This window comes from Girardinichthys multiradiatus, chromosome 5 (genome assembly GCF_021462225.1).
Source record: "Girardinichthys multiradiatus isolate DD_20200921_A chromosome 5, DD_fGirMul_XY1, whole genome shotgun sequence".
In the NCBI taxonomy this organism is placed as follows: Eukaryota; Metazoa; Chordata; class Actinopteri; order Cyprinodontiformes; family Goodeidae; genus Girardinichthys; species Girardinichthys multiradiatus.
This window is the reverse complement of record NC_061798.1, coordinates 32,471,381-32,489,478: the sequence shown is the minus strand read 5'-3', so window position 1 is coordinate 32,489,478 and position 18,098 is coordinate 32,471,381. Positions and strand designations below refer to the sequence as shown.

Genomic DNA, 18,098 nt, shown 5'->3' with positions numbered 1-18,098 from the left:
TAAAACACCCCACAAGACAACACAGCCTCACTGTAGCCTTTTATTATTGCAGCTGCAGCAACAAATCAATTAAATTAAAATCTGGTTATATTAACAACTGAGAATGTCATCATTAATTAGTTGAATCTATTTAATGAGACACAGCATGCACACTGGCAACATCAGCAGCGATAGAGGCAACAATCAGCCAATGTTCTGCTCTATGTGAACAAAAGTATAGATAATAACATAATAAACTTAACATAATTCATTTTTAGCACTGCAACATTTTCTGTTTTTTGTTTTTTTAAGGCAGTCACTCATCATTATTTTAATAGATGGAAACATTTAGTAACACATTCTTACAAATGCATTGCATAACCCGCAATTGCATGATAATGTTAGTACTGGAATCAACCCTTAGACTTGCCGTTTTCTGAGTTCAGTAAGTTCAAAACTTAAAATACTTTAAAAACACTTTCATTAATATGTACACAACAAAAACGTCAAGCTTTTATGGAGAGGGCATTGAAATAGTACAGATACAATTAATGATGTTTCTGTCTGAGACTGAACTACAAGGAAGAAAAGCAAGTATTCCCCTAAGTAAAGAGTGTCTGAGAGTGTCGCAGAGAAATGAGCACCAATACAAAGATACATATCCCTGAGTAGCTGAAAACTCTCCATTCTAGATCAACAATATGATAATTTAAATTTGATTAATTCAGAAAAAATGGTTTAGAAAAGATCATTGTGACAGAACATCCAGAGCAAAAATGAGACCTTGAAGAAACTGGTGCAGAAACAAATATTTAACTGAAAGGCGTCTAATATGTGTTTTGTGGAGCCAAATAAAGCCTGAATCATTTTATCATTGGACCAAAGTATCAATTAGATTTCTAAGATGAAATCTCCTGATATTAAAATGTGCCAATATTTGAAATCTGTCTCATGAAGCACCATTCAGTTACTGTCAGCATATGACTTCAGGAGGTTTAGATTCAAAATTATTTCTCATTTAACTAAGAAGTTTGAGTCTGATAGGAAATGAGACAGATATCTTTCAAAACAGGAAAGGTGAACAGAGTACAGCAAAGTTGCTTTACTTTATTATACTATTGCTGATTCTTTAAACCACAGTTTGTAATTTATGAAACCGTTTCTATATTTGTGAAACTACAATAATAAAATTATCATAAAGCCAGTATGGTGTATCATATGTTTTTTCAGCCAGATGCATCATTAAACCACTATAATTTAAGGTAACCTATCAATGGTTTCGCAGATTATATCCTGGGTATTTGAAGCAGGGTATAATTTACATTTCCAAAAAGAGACCACAGAAAAATATTATCACTGTTAAATGACCGAAAAACAAGGCTTCTGTCTTCAGGGCTAAATGGTTTCATCTTCAGACAGTCACTTAAAAGCAAAGTCTTTCTGAATGGATCCACTAAACAGCCTTGCTGAGGGATAGGTTGAAGAAGAGGTGCTTCCATGGTGGAAATCTTTGCACGTTAACTCGAACAACACGCCTATTTCTCTTACTTCCCTCTTTCTCTTAAGTCCCATGGCCATGAATGAGATTTTCCAGAGTATAGCATCGGATTTTGGATAAAACTCAAAACATCTAATCTAGGCCTCGGTAGCAAAGCCTTCCTGATCCCAAGATGGATGACATCAAATAACAAAGCTGACCACAACCATTAGGAAAATACCATACAAATACAGCAGTCCATACAGAATGCAGAAACATGGTAAGCAGGATATTTAACGGCTTTATGTTTGTGCATTTCTTTCTAACCCTACAACCCAAAATGTATCTGTGACCATCTTGAATAGAGGTAACAAAAGTTTTGCCGCATCCCATGATTTCCTCTGCTGAGGTAAAGGAAATTCTGCCTTCGCATACTTCCCGTCCAGCGACAAGAGTCCAAGAAATGTGACACAACACCAGGCATATCTGATAGGGTATCTCTCCCTGGCTCCAACCAGACACATCCTCAGTGGAAACTGTGTGTGTCTGTTTTTCAGAACCCTCGGGGCAATGGACTTGTCATGCGAACAGTACATTTGTTGGGTGAATTCTTGCCTCACAGAATTTGTTTTAAAATAAACTGTAGTAAGAACGTTTTCTGTCTTTCCCTCATTTGTTTTTTACACGGTAAAATAAATGGACAGTTCACTGTAATCTGTATCTCTTAACAGTTACAAAATGCAAAAAAGTCACAAAACTCCAAAGTGAACAAATGGGAAACACTCCTTCAACAATACCAGAATACTCATGTATACGTGAATTAAAATAATCTAAAATATTAAATCTATTATCTATCTATAAGACTATTTCACTTATGTAGTACCTTGTAAAAGTATTCATACGTATCCCTTGAACTTATTTACATTTGATTCAATACTTCGTAGAACCACCTTTTGCTGCAGTTACAGCTGCAACACTTTTGAGGTATCTCTCTACCTAGAGAGTCTGTGAAGAACAACTTTCTTCTCCTGGCAAGATTCTCAAATTGTCTTAGGTTTGGGCTTTGCTTGGGCCATTTTAACATATAAATATACTTTGATCTTAATCACTTCATTGTAGCTTTGGCTGTATGTTTAGCTTTCTGGATGTTCAAAGTTAAATTTTGGTCTCATCTGACCAGACCATCTTCTTCCACATGTTTGCTGTGTCCCCTGCTAACCGTATCTTCTAGCAAACTTTAAATGGGACTTCTTATAGCTTTCTTTCAACAATTGCTTTCTTCTTGACCATCTTCAACAAAGGCCTGTCAACATATTCTCCCACCTGAGCTATGGATGTCTGCAGCTCCTCCAAAGTTAAAATAGGCCTCTTGGTTGCTTCTCTGATTATTGCCCTTGTTTCCGACTTGGTAATTTAGGTGGACGGCCATGTCTTGGTAGGTTTGCAGTTATGCAATACTATTTCCATCTTCAGATGATAGACTGAACAGTCCTCAGAGATAATCAAAGCTTTACATGTTGTTTTATAGCCTAACTCTGTACTAAACTTCTCCACAACTCTATCCTTGACATATCTGCTGTCTTCCTTGGTCTTCATGATGCTGTTCGTTCACTAAGGTTTTGTAACAAACCTCTAAGGCTTTAACAGAACTGCTGCAGTTGAAAATTACAAACAGGCAGACAATATTTACTTAATTAGGTGGCTTCTGAAGGCATTTGGTTGCACTAGGGCTGCACAATGTATCGTGTGCATTATTCAAATCGTAAAGGAGTGTTTGTAGTGCAATATTTGCTGGCTAATATATTCCAAGGGTTGGGAATTTCCATACTACATGCTAATTTAATAAACCTTGACAGAGTCTCAGCAGCAGACATTTGACAGTATCCAAAATGCTAAATGATCACAGAATGATGGAAGTACAGATGAGAAAGAGAGCAAAGAACAAAATAAGCATATATCACATCTGATATTGCCATCGAAAGATTTTCGGTTGCACTGAATTTTATTTAGTGCTATCAGAGTAAAAAGCGCTGAATACAAACGCTTCCCACACTTTGGATTTTTATCTGCAAAAAATCTAGAAAACTATTCATCATTTTCCTCCCACATCACATTTATGCCACATTTATTGTTTGTCTATTAGAGGGGTCCCCCAAAGAGCTTTTTGTCCGCACTGCAAAGGATTTTCTCTTTTACTACGTAGATAGATATAGACATTTTATTCCTGCCAACTGCCATGTCTGACTTCCGAACAGGCGCAACAGGCAGCTATGTGTGTCAGTGACATTCTCGTCCACACTCCAAGCCAGCTGGTGGCAATAATGCACCACATCGTTGTATGCCAACCGCCAGAAACAACAAAGAAGAAGAAGCTATGCAGGGTTCTTGAAGAGGGTTGCCAAGTTACTGGTTTGGGAGCTCACGCTTGCTGACAGTACAATGACATAGTAGGGCACAGTTGACTGAGTAAAAGAAGATGGCTTTGTCTAAAATACATAAAGTGGACAAAGAAAATTGCACATTTAAAGATGAATGGGCAGTAGCATAAGCTTTTCTTTCATCTTCTGTCTGGTGTAAGGCCAGTCTGCCTTATATGTCCTGAATCAGTTGTACTTATGAAGAGTGGAAATTTAAAGAGACATTATGAAACCAAAAATAAGAACTTCAACAAAAGCTATCTGCCAGGGTCTGACGGTAAGACAAGGACAATAAATGCACTGAGGGAACAGTATGAGCGAGCTAAATGGCTAATTACACGGTCTCTTACGGCACAACAGTGAACATACGAGTGTTCACTGTGAGTACAGTGGATTTTTAGGAAAACACAGAAAGCCTTTCACTGACTGGGAAATGATCAAAGAGTGCATGGAAGCTGTGGCAGAAACACTGTTAGATAGAAAAGAAGGACAACAGCTTAAGGAAAAGGTTAAGCAAATTACCACATCTGCCACAAGCACAACAAGAAGAGCAGAAATATTATACCAAGACTGAGCCATTCAAAGTGTTTTAAATATTGGTACATAAATTGAATTGCTCTTTTCTATTCAACAGATGGACCTGTACAGGGTGTGCCCCGGCTCTCGCCCTTAGACTGCTGGAGAGAAGCACCAACTCCCCCGCGACGCAGTATGGAAGTATAGAAATGGATGGATGGATGTTCAGCAGATGATTTCATGGACATATAAATAATTGATCAGTAGTTAAAAAATGAAAACTCTAGTGTTGAAATAACTCCAAACTAACACTCTTGAGAGTTTTAATTTGACGAAGAGAACTAAAATCAACCCACCGACAAACAAACTGCACAGTTTTTTTTAACAACTGTTTTAGGGTGGATCTGTCTTTTACAAAACTGCTTTGTAGCAATCTGAATGCACAGGATGTAATGCAATGTTGCTCCTTGGGTAACTGAAACTTGTAACACATTGGGAACACTGGGTGTGACAGCTTGAAATATGCTTCAGCTTGTTTATTTCTGCTCAGGCTCACCAGGTTCCCATTTATAATGAAGAATGAATGATGTGAGGGCAAAGCAGAGGAAGGTGAGAGGTAACCTGTGGGAGTTATGACAGATGAAGTTGCTGTACGTGCGCGCCATATACTGTAACTAACATTTGGCTGTCATTATACTTGTGTTGATGTTTTTTTTAGATTATTTTAAGAAAGATATATGTTTAAATGTTATTGTGTAAAATATAGATAGAAATACGTGTATTATTGCTGTTTAGGTTCCAAGGGACAAAAAAAAACAACCAATAACGGCACTAATTATAGGAAAGGCACTAGTGCATTGGAAATAACAATGTGTAAAATTTTAAACATCCACAAGGGAAAACCACTCGGGCCCAATCAAATGTTAACAGTCCAATTAAATAAAGACCTAAATGTATTTAACATGCACATTTTACAGAAAAGTAAAACACACACACGCCACAGACATATAGAGAAACTGCGTTCCAATACCACATGGGGGTGGGGGCCTTCTGAACCAAATGCAACATGCGTCACTAATGACCTGCAGCAAGCATCCAGCAGAGGAGAGGCACAGGAATAAAAGTACAATGTAAGGGCAGATGGTGCATATACACTGTTAGTGCTGCAGGAACATTGGTCTCAACATGAAACTGAGACTTAAGCACAGTGTGACATTAGGTCACAGTTTTAAATTTCAAACACAGAAAATACAACAGATTACATTGCAGCTGCAAATGGGAGGAAAGTTGATGATGATTTATGGCATTCTAGGCTGTGATTAAGTCTATTCAAATCATCAGCATGACTCTGTAAAGGCCTTTCATTATGTCTAAGATTTCTAATACACTTTTCACACCATTGTGTTTTCCTTGAATGCCAATGCTGTGCCAAAATAGCTGATCTTAGGTAAGTAATGCTCCAGCGATGCCTTTCTGCCCATCTGACACATCAGCATCTATAATGAGTTCTCCAACTAAGAGAGGTTGCCATGAATTTTTCCGGACCTGTTGAAAAATTCCTTCACATATGTGTTGCAACTAAAAGACACAGCAATGCTGTTGCTTAATTTCATGCTACGTCTGCTGTCTGCACCTGTGAAGACTTACTCACCTCCACATGCCGAGCGTGGCAACATGGTAGGACACCTCGTTTTATTTCCAGATAAATTCAATTAATAGATCTGCGACCACTTGGGAAACCTCACCTATTGTCGAAAGAGTGGAGAGTAGGGATGAGTGGTGTGGACTTAAAATTGACAACATTTTGTGGTATTTATAGTGATAATGATAAAAGTGATCATAAACAGTATATAAAATTTATCACATTTTGCTATGACCTTATCTCATACTTAACAAAAAATTTATCCTATTCATTATTAAATAGGCTTTTTATGTATACCCCTTACATTGGGTAGTGCAACTATACCTGTAAACAGGTTGCAATAATTGATTGCTAAGGTACTTTAAGGTTCATTTATATAAATATTTGCCCGCATTAAACCAAAAGAAGAAAAACAATTTCAAAAGCAAAAGTCATCCATACTGGCAGTTTTGGGGGTTTGTAAACATCATCACTTTTATTGTAACCTTTTTTTTTACTGATAATAAAATGTATAATAATTGCCCATCCCTAGTGGAGATACACAGAGAAATCATCTGGTGACTGGGATTGGATGGTTTTACATCAAACCAGCTCTTATTGGCCAGTCACAAACTTGTCATCTGCTCTTTTGTCTAATCAGTGGACGCTCTGTCCTAACAGTTCAGGCTGAAAACAACACTCTTCATTGTAGAAGTTGTTACTGAACGAAGAGGACTCAGCTAATTTGTGTATCGATGGTGTGTTTAAAACGAAGTCAGAGGAAGCACAAAAGGTAAAGGAAGATTTGAAAAAAGGAAAATATTTTTTACAGAGGCATGTAGATTGTTCATTCACCAATGTTCCTGCAGCACTAACAGTATATATGCACCATCTGCCCCTACATTGTACTTTTATTCCTGTGCCTCAACACAGATTCATCGATTTACGTTTCACATCAGGTTAAACTTCCTTTACGGCATATTGAGCTGGAGCAGTGCAGCATACATGAGCTTGGCGGATATCAATCACCAAGTCAAATGAGCATATATAAGAAGCGTCATGTAAACAAATGATGGTCAAACAGTAACACTTATGCTACCTGTAGCTATTAGCTAAACATGCCGGATTAGCATAGTGTGCCGCCAGTGTTACGTTGGTCTGGGTTTCTCTTGCCCTTACCTCAGCATAACTTCTGTTGCCTAGCAACCGTGTTAGCGTGAAGCGCGGAGCTGTGAAGCTGAACAAATGGAGCCTCAAGGTTAATAACGCTGTCTCTACTGTAAATAACTACACGGTTTTTATTTACCATTTTACATATTGCTGATGGCTTATAATGCTGTTTTGTTTTAAATTGTTATTGTTTGATGATCTTGTTCATTATTCAGGCATTAAAAATGTTGAAATTTGTTTTTGTGTTCATTGACATAAAAATCTAACACTAGATAAAATACATTGATGACAAATACCATTTGTTTAATTAATTTGTAAAGCTTTCAACAACTTAAACACCAACACATTAACTTTAGGAACAAAGTTTAAATCAGTTTATTTGCAGAGCATAATAATAATAATTATTATAGTTATAATAAATATACCAAACATTAACATTAGATTCCATCTGACTGAATTATATCTGTTTAACTTCCACCCATTGGGGAAACCCAGCGGGATTTTGAAAACAATGTGCCGGGAGTCAGCTGTTCTCTCGGGGTTTAGCGCACCTCAACAACCCGGTCAGCTAACAGCTGGCGAGGCGAGCCGGCTACTGGGGCAGCGGACGAACACATCGGCGCATTTGTGTAATTAAGCGATATCTTGATAAACTGATCAGATATTTTAGTTTTACACAACTACATTGTCGTCTAAAAACATTGTAAAAGTTCAGTTGTTTCACAGAATGTGCAATATATCCAATTTTATTCACAACTTCTCTCTCTCGTCCGGCCTTTGCTACTTCCGTTTGGACAATCTACTTTGACCCGCAATGAGTCATGGCATAGGGTGGGACACAGAAGATACACCAGACCTTCAAATCTGGGGATAAGAAGGACGCATTTGTTGGAACCTTGGAGATTGGACAGCATTCCCCGCCTCATCCAGGACATTTGCGGCCTAAAAATGCGTTCTTCAAAGGATGCAGTCCTGAATTTGAACACAGTGTTAGTGAATGACATACGTGAATCAGTAAATCTGTGTTTGATTAATCTGTGGCTTCAAGGACCCGGATGTTTGAGTCCCCTCCGGAACGCAAACCTCCTGAAAAAAAAAAGGAATGCTAAGATAATAGTTTGACGTTGTCTAAAATAATTAAAAAGTGATTTTTTTTTTTATGGCAGTAAAAAAGTAAATCATAAAATATCACACGGTTTGCGTTTAAAAAGTCACTGGGTTGGAACATTTCAATTTATTTAGATTTAGGGTGCATCGTACCATGCATCAGCAGTAGCTAATTCCCAAAAGGTTGGAAATTCCAAATGAAAGTAGATACAACAATCATGAAGTTCATTAGCTGTCATCCCCGGGTTTTGTCATTTTGTATTGTTTCTTAAGTTTCTGTCCTCATGTTTTTTTTACTCCTTCAGCAGCCCAGTCTCGTTAGTGTAATCAGTCACCTTCCCTCAGTTACCTGCAACCCGGTTCCACACCTGTTTCATGTTCCATCTGATTACCTGTCACCCATTTTCATTGGTTCTCCTTCCTCTCTCCCTCAGCATATATACAGGGGTTGGACAATGACAATGAAACACCTGTCTTTTTAGTGTGGGAAGTTTCATGGCTAAATTGGACCAGCCTGGTAGCCAGTCTTCATTGATTGCACATTGCACCAGTAAGACCAGTGTGAAGGTTCAATTAGCAGGGTAAGAACACAGTTTTGCTCAAAATATTGAAATGCACACAACATTATAGGTGACATACCAGAGTTCAAAAGAGGACAAATTGTTGGTGCACGTCTTGCTGGCGCATCTGTGACCAAGACAGCAAGTCTTTGTGATGTATCAAGAGCCACGGTATCCAGGGTAATGTCAGCATACCACCAAGAAGGACAAACCACATCCAACAGGATTAACTGTGGACGCAAGAGGAAGCTTGTATATGTCATTCCCAAGACGAATTGACGCTGTATTGGCCGCAAATGGAGGCCCTACACCATACTAATAAATTATTGTGGTCTAAAACCAGGTGTTTCAGTTTCATTGTCCAACCCTTGTATATGTTTGGTTATTTTCATTGTTCCTCGCTCAGTCCTCCTGTTTACTTCCATCCTGATTCCTGTTCCATGTCATTGTTTGAACCTTTGGAGACTCGTGTAAGTTTATCTATTTTGTTATTAAAGTCTAAAGATCCTTAAATCCGCTACGCTGCTGCCAAGCGTTTTTCTATACTCCGGGTCAGTTCAACCACACATTATGACAGTAAGACTGAGCCATGAAACGGGCCGGGCAGAAAAACTAGTGCAATGGTGTCAGCAGCAGGGTGAGGAATTAAAGGCTAGATACGGGGAGGATATTGAAATAGAGCCCTCACCCATTCTGTTGGGGAACCCACGAGAACCCACGTGGGTTCTTCTGGTCCGAGGACGGACCGCCTCTGATCCATGCTCCAGAGGGGTCCGAGGGTGGATCACCTCTGATCCAAGTCCCAGAGGGGTCTGAGGACAGACCGCCTCTGATCCAAGTCCCAGAGGGGTCCGAGGATGGACCGCCTTTGATCCAGGTTCCATGTCTGACTGACTGCGTTCCAGGGCTTACTGACTGTGTTCCAGGACCCGTTGACTGTGTTCCAGGACCCGTTGACTGTGTTCCAGGGCTTACTGACTGTGTTCCAGGGCCCGCTGACTGCGTTCCAGGGCCTGCTGACTGCGTTCCAGGGCCTGCTGACTGCGTTCCAGGGCCTGCTGACTGTGTTCCAGGGCTTATTTACTGTGCTCCTGAGCTGACTTACTGTGCTCCAGAGCTGACTTATTGTGCTCCAGACGACTGTGCTCCAGAGCTGACCGACTGTGTTCCAGGCCTTATTCCAGGCTCTATTAACTGTGTTCCAGAGCTAACTTACTGTGTTCCTGAACTGACTAACTGTGCTCCAGAGCTAACTTACTGTGCTCCAGAGTGGACCGACTGTGCTCCAGAGCTGACAGACTGTGTTCCAGGGCCCGCTGACTGTGTTCCAGGCCTTATTTACTGTGCTCCAGAGCTGACTGACTGTGCTCCAGAGCTGACCTCTACGCTCCGCGGCCGACCCTCCAGATCGTCGGTCCCGAGGGTCTTATACTCTCCTTGGCGGACTACTGGACCCCCTGCTCAGTCGCCGCAGGCCACCCAGACTCCTGTTCAGTCGCCGCAGGGCACCCAGACTCCTGTTCAGTCGCCACAGGGCACCCAGACTCCTGCTCAGTCGCCGCAGGGCACCCAGACCTCTGCTCCACCGCCAGCCTCCTGACAAGCCACTTCGTGGATTCTCCGGGTCACATCACAGACCTCCTGACAGGCAGCTCCTTCGTCGCAGACCTCCTGATTGCCGGCTTGGGGGTAATCTCATGCTCTGCCCTTTTGGAGTGTATCTTTTGTTTAACTTTTTTGTTTATAGGTGTTTTTGTTGTTTATTTCTGTTGGTTTTTACCTTCTAGCTTCTTGTGTTCATTTTAGTTCATTTATTTATCTGTGTTCCCCAGGTTTTGTCAATTTGTATTGTTAAGTTTCTGCCCTCATGTTTGTTTTTCTCCCTCAGCAGCACAGTCTCGTTAGTGTAATCAGTCACCTTCCCTCAGTTCCACTGCAACCCTGTTCCACACCTGTTTCATGTTTCATCTGATTACCCATCACCCATTTTCATTGGTTCTCACTCCTTTCTCCCTCAGTATATATGTGTTTGGTTATTTTCATTGTTCCTCACTCAGTCCTCCTGTTTACTTCAATCCTGATTCCTGTTCCATGTCATTGTTTGAACCTTTGGAGACTTATGTAAGTTTATCTATTTTTGTTATTAACGTCTAAAGATTCTTAAATCTGCTATGCTGCTGCCAAGCATTTTTCTACACTCCAGTTCCGTTCAACCACACATTATGACATTAGCAAGTCAAACAATAAAAACAAAATCTGGATTTCCAGGCTATAATTTGTCTTGTGAAGGAGATGTGCTGTAATTATTTTAGTTGGGTTTTATTTCTACAGGTACTTCTGTCCAATAACTGTGTGGATTTTATTGTATTTGGAAGTTTTCAATGATGCAAAGAGAGAGGTCTGTAACATCGGGAACCTTTTTTGAAAAACTGTATTATTTTGACGTCAATATCTATCTGTGTCGACCATTTTAACTTTAACTATAATGTAGAAAATAAATAAATAAAACTTAGGATTAAAACCAATACCATCACCTGAACATATTATTAAGCTTAAATAACACATTTAAGGACAGATTTTGTTTCTACAGAATAAACACCAATACAAATGAGTGAGAAGTGATATCTGAAAACCAGAGGAGCACTGACATCACAGTGATGATTCACGATGAAATTACAACTTCTACTGCATCTTAAATGTCAGCACTGATTTAAAAGATGGCATTCAGAGTCACATCCCATCCAGTCTCGGATGCAAATCCAGCTCACTGAAATGATGAAAGCCTTGACTGAGTCAGTCAGGACAGCAAATAAATGCCAAACCCAAGGCTTAGCAGCGCTGATCCAGCACCGCATCTTGGTAGTGACCATGATGATCATTTTGTAAATAAGCTGACCCAATTAGAGACAGGCCAGTAAAGATAAGCACATGAAGTAGATATTCAGCAGCTAGCTGAGCTCAGCGCTGCCAGCTGGGATTTGACGCAGAGCGAGTGATTTAACTATAGCTTGGTGTTTGTTTGCATGTGTGCACACACACAGACCGAAACAGATACACGGGTGTGCCCACCAGATGATTTGGTAAATGAAGGCATTTGGTCACAGAGGCAACAGAGAGTGTTTCCTGGACACATGGAAGGTGAATAAGAGTTCATAAACAAGCACACAGATTTTCATTTCCTCTTTTCTAAGTATTTCATGTTAATGTTTCCAGAGCCAACAGTAAAACTTTCTGTCACACAATGGGACACTAAACAGTTTAATTCAAAATATTTCAAACTGTTTTTTTAACTACTCAGAGTGGGTAGACAGTGGGAGACATACGAAACCAAAAGACCAGACAACATAACCTGAATAAATACGAAGATCAGTCAGTCATTTTCTACCGCTTATTCCATAGTGGGTCGCGGGGGAGCTGGTGCCCATCTCCAGCAGTCTATGGGCGAGAGGCAGGGTACACCCTGGACAGGTCGCCAGTCCATCGCAGGGCAACACACAAACAACCATGCACACACTCATTCATACACCTAAGGGCAATTTAGAGTTACCAATTAACCTAACATGCATGTCTTTAGACTGTGGGAGGAAGGCGGAGTACCCGGTGAGAACCCACGCATGCATGGGGAGAACATGCAAACTCCATGCAGAAAGACCCCCGGCCGGGAACCGAACCCAGGACCTTCTTGCTGCAAGGCAACAGTGCTACCAACCACTGGCAGTAGTTGGGATCACTGGAGCCTTTTCCATCACTGTGACTACATAAATTTTAGCTTACTGTTCTTTGAAAATTTGTTTTAATTCAGCAACATTTGAGGCTTTTTAAATCATGCTGCATCCAAAGCCCATCAGCAATTCCACATCTGAATGGCTACAAAAAACAAAAAAGAAGATTTGGAGTAGTCAAAGTCTGGACCTACCGTTCATGCTTGAAAACACTCCTGTGTGGCTGAATTGAAACCATTCAGCAAAAAAGAGTGGACCCAACTTCTTTACTCGGTGGCAGTTATTGCAAACACTTGATCACATTTTTGGCCGCCAACCGTGGCACATTAAGTTATTAGGTTTTTACTACAATTTACTTTTTAACATAAAGTCAAGGTGGTGTGGACAGTTTTTCTTTCTTTTAATAAGGGAATTCATCATTTTAATACTGCATGCTGGATTTAGTCAGGTTATGTTTGTCTGATATTAAAACTTGTTTCATGAGCTTTGCAGGCAAAAACCAGAACAATCTGTAGGGCAAATACTTTTTTACTGTACAGTATGCTATATGATGCATACCTTGAAGAGCACTATGGTCAATCAGTTGGTACCCATCAGACCTCCTGCAGCCGTATGTGTCTTCCAGCTGTCCTGAGGTCTGGGCAGGTCCACAGAGGTAATTGTGCCTTTTCAGTTGTAGTATCATTTAATTGTCTGTTATAAACTCATTTATTCTCTCATGGGTACATTTTATTGTACTTTTACTTATTACTTTATTCTGTATTTATTTTGTTGCTTTTTGGATAAATTGAGAAACTGTTTTGCTTAACCTGTGTTGTTTCTGAATGTACTTTAAAAATAAATGTAACATTTTTGACGTTAGATGTGAATATCAGGAGGGCCGAGTAAAGATTGCTGAACTATTTTAAGCCAGCTTTTTTCCATGTGTTTTGTATTGTACTGCTTTGCCAAGGGAGGTCATTTCATTAGCTTTTCAAACGATAAAACTTTTCATTTTTCCAAAATAAAGTTGTGAATCACTAGTCTATGTTTTGGCTCAACATGCCAGGCTGATACACAATAGAGAAATGAGACTAGAGCATTTAAAAAGCCTGTGTGCTTGCATGCAGTTGAACTTTTCAATCACCTTCAAAAATAGAAGCCCTTCATGCATTCCCACACAGCGAGGGGATCAACACCCACAAGGCAGACATCCGTGAAACCTACTCAAAGGTCCAGAAATACACACAAACATACGTTTAGCTTCATAAGGAGCTCACATAGATACCCACAGTGAAAAATGGAACTGTTTCACAGACTTTACATGCAAGTAATTAAGCTTTGCCAGTAAATATATGACTTGACAGGCAAATGAATAGATTTGGTGACCTGGAAGTTTTTATCTAATCTGCATATTAATTCAGGCCCTTGGGGCACAGTAATAGGGATGGACACTCACCAACATAACTGGCAAACAGCCCAGGCGATACAGCACACTGAGTCAGTGCCATTCCCTGCTCATCCGGGGTATTTTTCATACTAATTTAACTGACTAAAGACTCAAATTGTTATGGATCTAACCTTATAAAGAATTATCAGACGGTTATATAATCCCAACCATCGGAGTTTAAATTAACAGACCGTTGGAGTTTAGACAAGAAAAGACTCCTGACTTTCAACCCATAATAGCTCAAGTTAATAAAGTATGCTGACTTGATAATAACTGTAATTACAGATAAGATAGAATCAATCATGGCTACTCCAGAAGATTAAGAAAAGTATAGCCTGGTCGAGTCAATATTCCCAAGTCAGCTTTCCATGATGAGAAACGCTCAAGTCACAGAGTCAGTTTAATAAGAAGACAACAGGAGAAGGGCAGAGGGATGAAAAGAGCCGCTGTTTGTCTGGAAAGCTCATCTGGACAAAAATCTGTCACCTCTCCTTCTTGTGTAGTCAGAGGTTGACCCTGTTACCCTGGCTGCTCCACTCTAATATCTATGCAAAAATCTCTAAGCTGCATGGGAAGATCACCTGCTGACGCATAGCTAGGCTAGGTAGACAACGGCTTGCGTATATGCAAAATGTGAAAACAATAAAATTCTTGCCTTTTAACTAATGCGCACGACAGAAAAACAATCATCTTTTTGACATTGCAAACTAGGGTTGCATGATATCAGGAAAACATAACATTGCAATATTGTTGGTGTATATTGCAATGACAATAACATTATCATCATAACCTAACACACCCACCTCTCCTCCGTGAGAGTATCCCACCAATTTTTCTGATCTGATCTCTATCTAAACTCTAATCTAATAAACTACAAAAACTTAGAAGAAATCGTACACCAACTAAGCTCTTCTTCCTGCTCTCTCGATGTTTTACCCACGGCTTTCCTTAAGAAAGCTTTGCCTGTCATAACATCTGATTTAACACAAATAATAAACACGTCCCTTTTGTCAGTTGTTTTCCCCCAGGCCCTGAAAACAGCATTAATCAAACCTCTATTGAAAAAGAGCAACTTGGACCATCTGCTACTACAGACCTACAGGCCTATATGAAACCTCCCCTTCATCAGCAAGATTATTGAAAAAGCTGTGTTTCAGCAGATAAACAACTTCCTAACAATGACCAACCGCGTCAATGTCTTTCAGTCAGGCTTCCGTGCTCACCACAGTACAGAGACTGCTCTTGTCAAGGTGTTCAATGACATCCGTATAAATGCAGACTGTGGAAGAACCACAGTGCTAGTATTATTGGACCTTAGTGCAGCATTCATCACTTTTGATCACTCCATTTTATTAGAGCACCTGGAAAACTGGGTCGCCCTTTCTGGTACAGCACTCAATTGGTTTAAATCCTACTTGAAGGACAGGGAATGTTTTGTGTCAGTAGGTAACTTTACATCAGAGAGCACAAAAATCACATGTAGCATTCCCCAAGGGTCCATCTTTGGACCCCTCCTATTCAATATCTACATGCTCCCCCTAACTCAGATAAAATCTGAGTTAGGGGGAGTTATAACTATGCAGATGACACACAGCTATACGTTACGATGTCACCAGGTGACCACGAACCCATTCAAGCGCTGGGTAAATGCTTAGAATTAATCAATGCATGGATGGGCCTAACTTTTCTTCAGCTGAATCAAAACAAAACTGAAGTAATAATCTTTGGACCAAAGGAAGAGCGTTTAAAAGTTAGCACACAGCTTCAGTTAATACAGCTGGAAACCACCAGTCAGGATCGAAACCTGGGTGTAGTGATGGACTCAGACCTGAACCTTCAGAGACACATAAAGGCAGCAACAAGGTCAGCCTTCTATCACCTAAAGAACATCTCCAGGATTAAAGGACTAATGTCTCAGCAGGACCTTGAAAAACTAATTCATGAGTTCATCTTTAGGAGAATTTATTACTGCAACGGTGTCTTCACAGGTCTGCCTAAAAAAGTCGATCAGACACCTGCAGTTGATCCAGAATGCTGCTGCCCGCGTCCTCACTAGAACTAAGAAAGTGGAGCACATCACCCCGGTTCTAAAGTTCCTACACTGGCTCCCTGTAGCTCAGAGAATAGAGTTTAAAATACTTCTGTTAGTCTATAAATCACTGAATGGCTTAGCACCAAAATACATAACAGACTTGTTGTCAGTGTATCAACCAGCCAGACTTCTCAGGTCTTCTGGCTCAAATCTACTCTGCCTACCAGAACCAGAACCAAACATAGAGCAGCAGCTTTTAGTTCTTATGCTCCACTAATCTGGAATAAACTGCCAGAAAACTGTAAAACCACTGAAACCCTAAGTTGCTTTAAATCATGATTAAAAACGTATTTGTTTAGAGTGGCCTTTGAATGTGTTATCTAAACATTATTAGTTAAGTTTTCAGTCCAATTTTCGTTTCATTTTCTTATCCATCATTCTATTCTCTTTTATTTTTTTTTTAATTATATGAATGTTAAATTTTCATCATTACATTATGGAAAATAATGAACTTCATCACAATATGCTAATATTTTGAGAAGGACCTGTATCTCTAGAACTAACCACCTACTTTCTTTCAGCATGTAAACAAGGACAATAATGTCCTCAAAAATCTCTCTTGCGTAGTTTAAAAAGTCCAAAATACAGCTACATTTTACACCTTTGGTGTTGTTTGATGGTAGGGACATTCCTTCACAGCATTCTGCTGGTTTGTAGCCATGCATAGGCCCAGGCATCACTTTCCATCCAGCTCCTACTGAGGAAGACCTTTTCTCTTTTTCCTGCAGGTGGTGGCCGAAGCGCAGTGGTGGTCAGGGCCCTAGGACAATGTTGAAAATAGCTGTTCTGTCTTAAATAAAAGCAGTAATTCATGTTTTTCTTACTAAAAGTCATTACACCATGATTATCTCATACCAGTTCATTCTTTACTCTAAGCAGTATAGAAAGTAACAAACATTGTACATTGATCCTTTCCCTGGAGGACATGGATCGTTGTTTTTTGTTTGTCACTGCCAAACAATTTCACAAGTAATCTTTGAGACTGTGAGCTTCTCAAGAACAAAATGTTGTTGGGAGTATTAAATGTGCACGTTGTGTTAGCATGAAAATGATACCATGTTATGATATTTGTTTGTTTTCCAATTAAATTCCTGGAAGCCACCAAACAAATATCTAAAATGTCAAGACTGTGTAGTATTTCAGATATAGAACATACACCTTGTCTTCTGGTCTTATTAGGTGTAATGGGCATTTATACAAAAGCTTTATGGTATGAGGTTTAATTAGTCCTCTCCTGTGCTATCACGCTAATCCAAGATCCAAATCTGTTCAAATTTGCAGTGAGCTGGAATGCTGAGAAAGGCAAGAATACGCAAGTCCACTTGTTTGTGAACCCATGTCCTCTCACAAAGAAAACAGAGCCCAAGGCTTCATCAAATTGCAGTGTGCAGAGAGAATGGAGCCACATGTTTTTGATAAGTCCTCTAACAGAACAGAGTGAGGTAATGATGAAGTCACCTGAGTCCTCTGGACAGGTTCAAATTCACAGCGCTGGGCATGTGTTAAATAGTTTCAGGCACACAGATGCACACATGCCTTTTCTGTCGAATTTTACATAATGGAAAGTAGTCTAAAAACAGTAGATTGGTCGCCACTTTCAGCCCCTACACATCCCAGCTGGTTGGATAAATCATCTGTTCAATGGGTTGTTGTTAGCTACAACCAATCAGATAAGTTAATTGATGCTGACAGGCAATAAAGAACACTGGCTACATTTGCGTTTTTCTAGATAAGAACATCCTCACATTTTCAAAGGTTTTTACATGAGTTTCATATAAAACTTTCCATCTATATTCCTATTTTATTTTTTTTAGGAGCCTCACTTTACTTTTCTGTACCCATCCAGAGTGTTAATTACATCTGTTTACAAAACATGGAGCATTACTAAGTTAACTCCCACATCCCAAAGTTCTGTTGGTTTTCACCCACAGTACTGTATTGAATAAAGGAGTCTAAAGCATTAGTTATTAAGTTATGGCTCTGTTTGAGATTCTCATGTTATGCTATC

General features: G+C 39.8%; 1 protein-coding gene across 4 annotated transcripts in view; it reads right to left on the bottom strand.

Moving 5' to 3' along the window:
• add3a (adducin 3 (gamma) a) overlaps positions 1-18,098 on the bottom strand; it is a 158,035-nt gene that overhangs the window by 126,386 nt on the left and 13,551 nt on the right. Inside the window, exon 1 of one of the 4 annotated variants that reach the window (XM_047364335.1) lies at positions 6,041-6,117. The exons of the other annotated variants lie outside the window; for them this stretch is intronic. The gene's annotated coding sequence lies outside the window, so the exon portion shown is untranslated. Of the gene's footprint in view, positions 1-6,040; positions 6,118-18,098 lie in introns of those variants that run through there. 4 annotated transcript variants of the gene reach the window in all.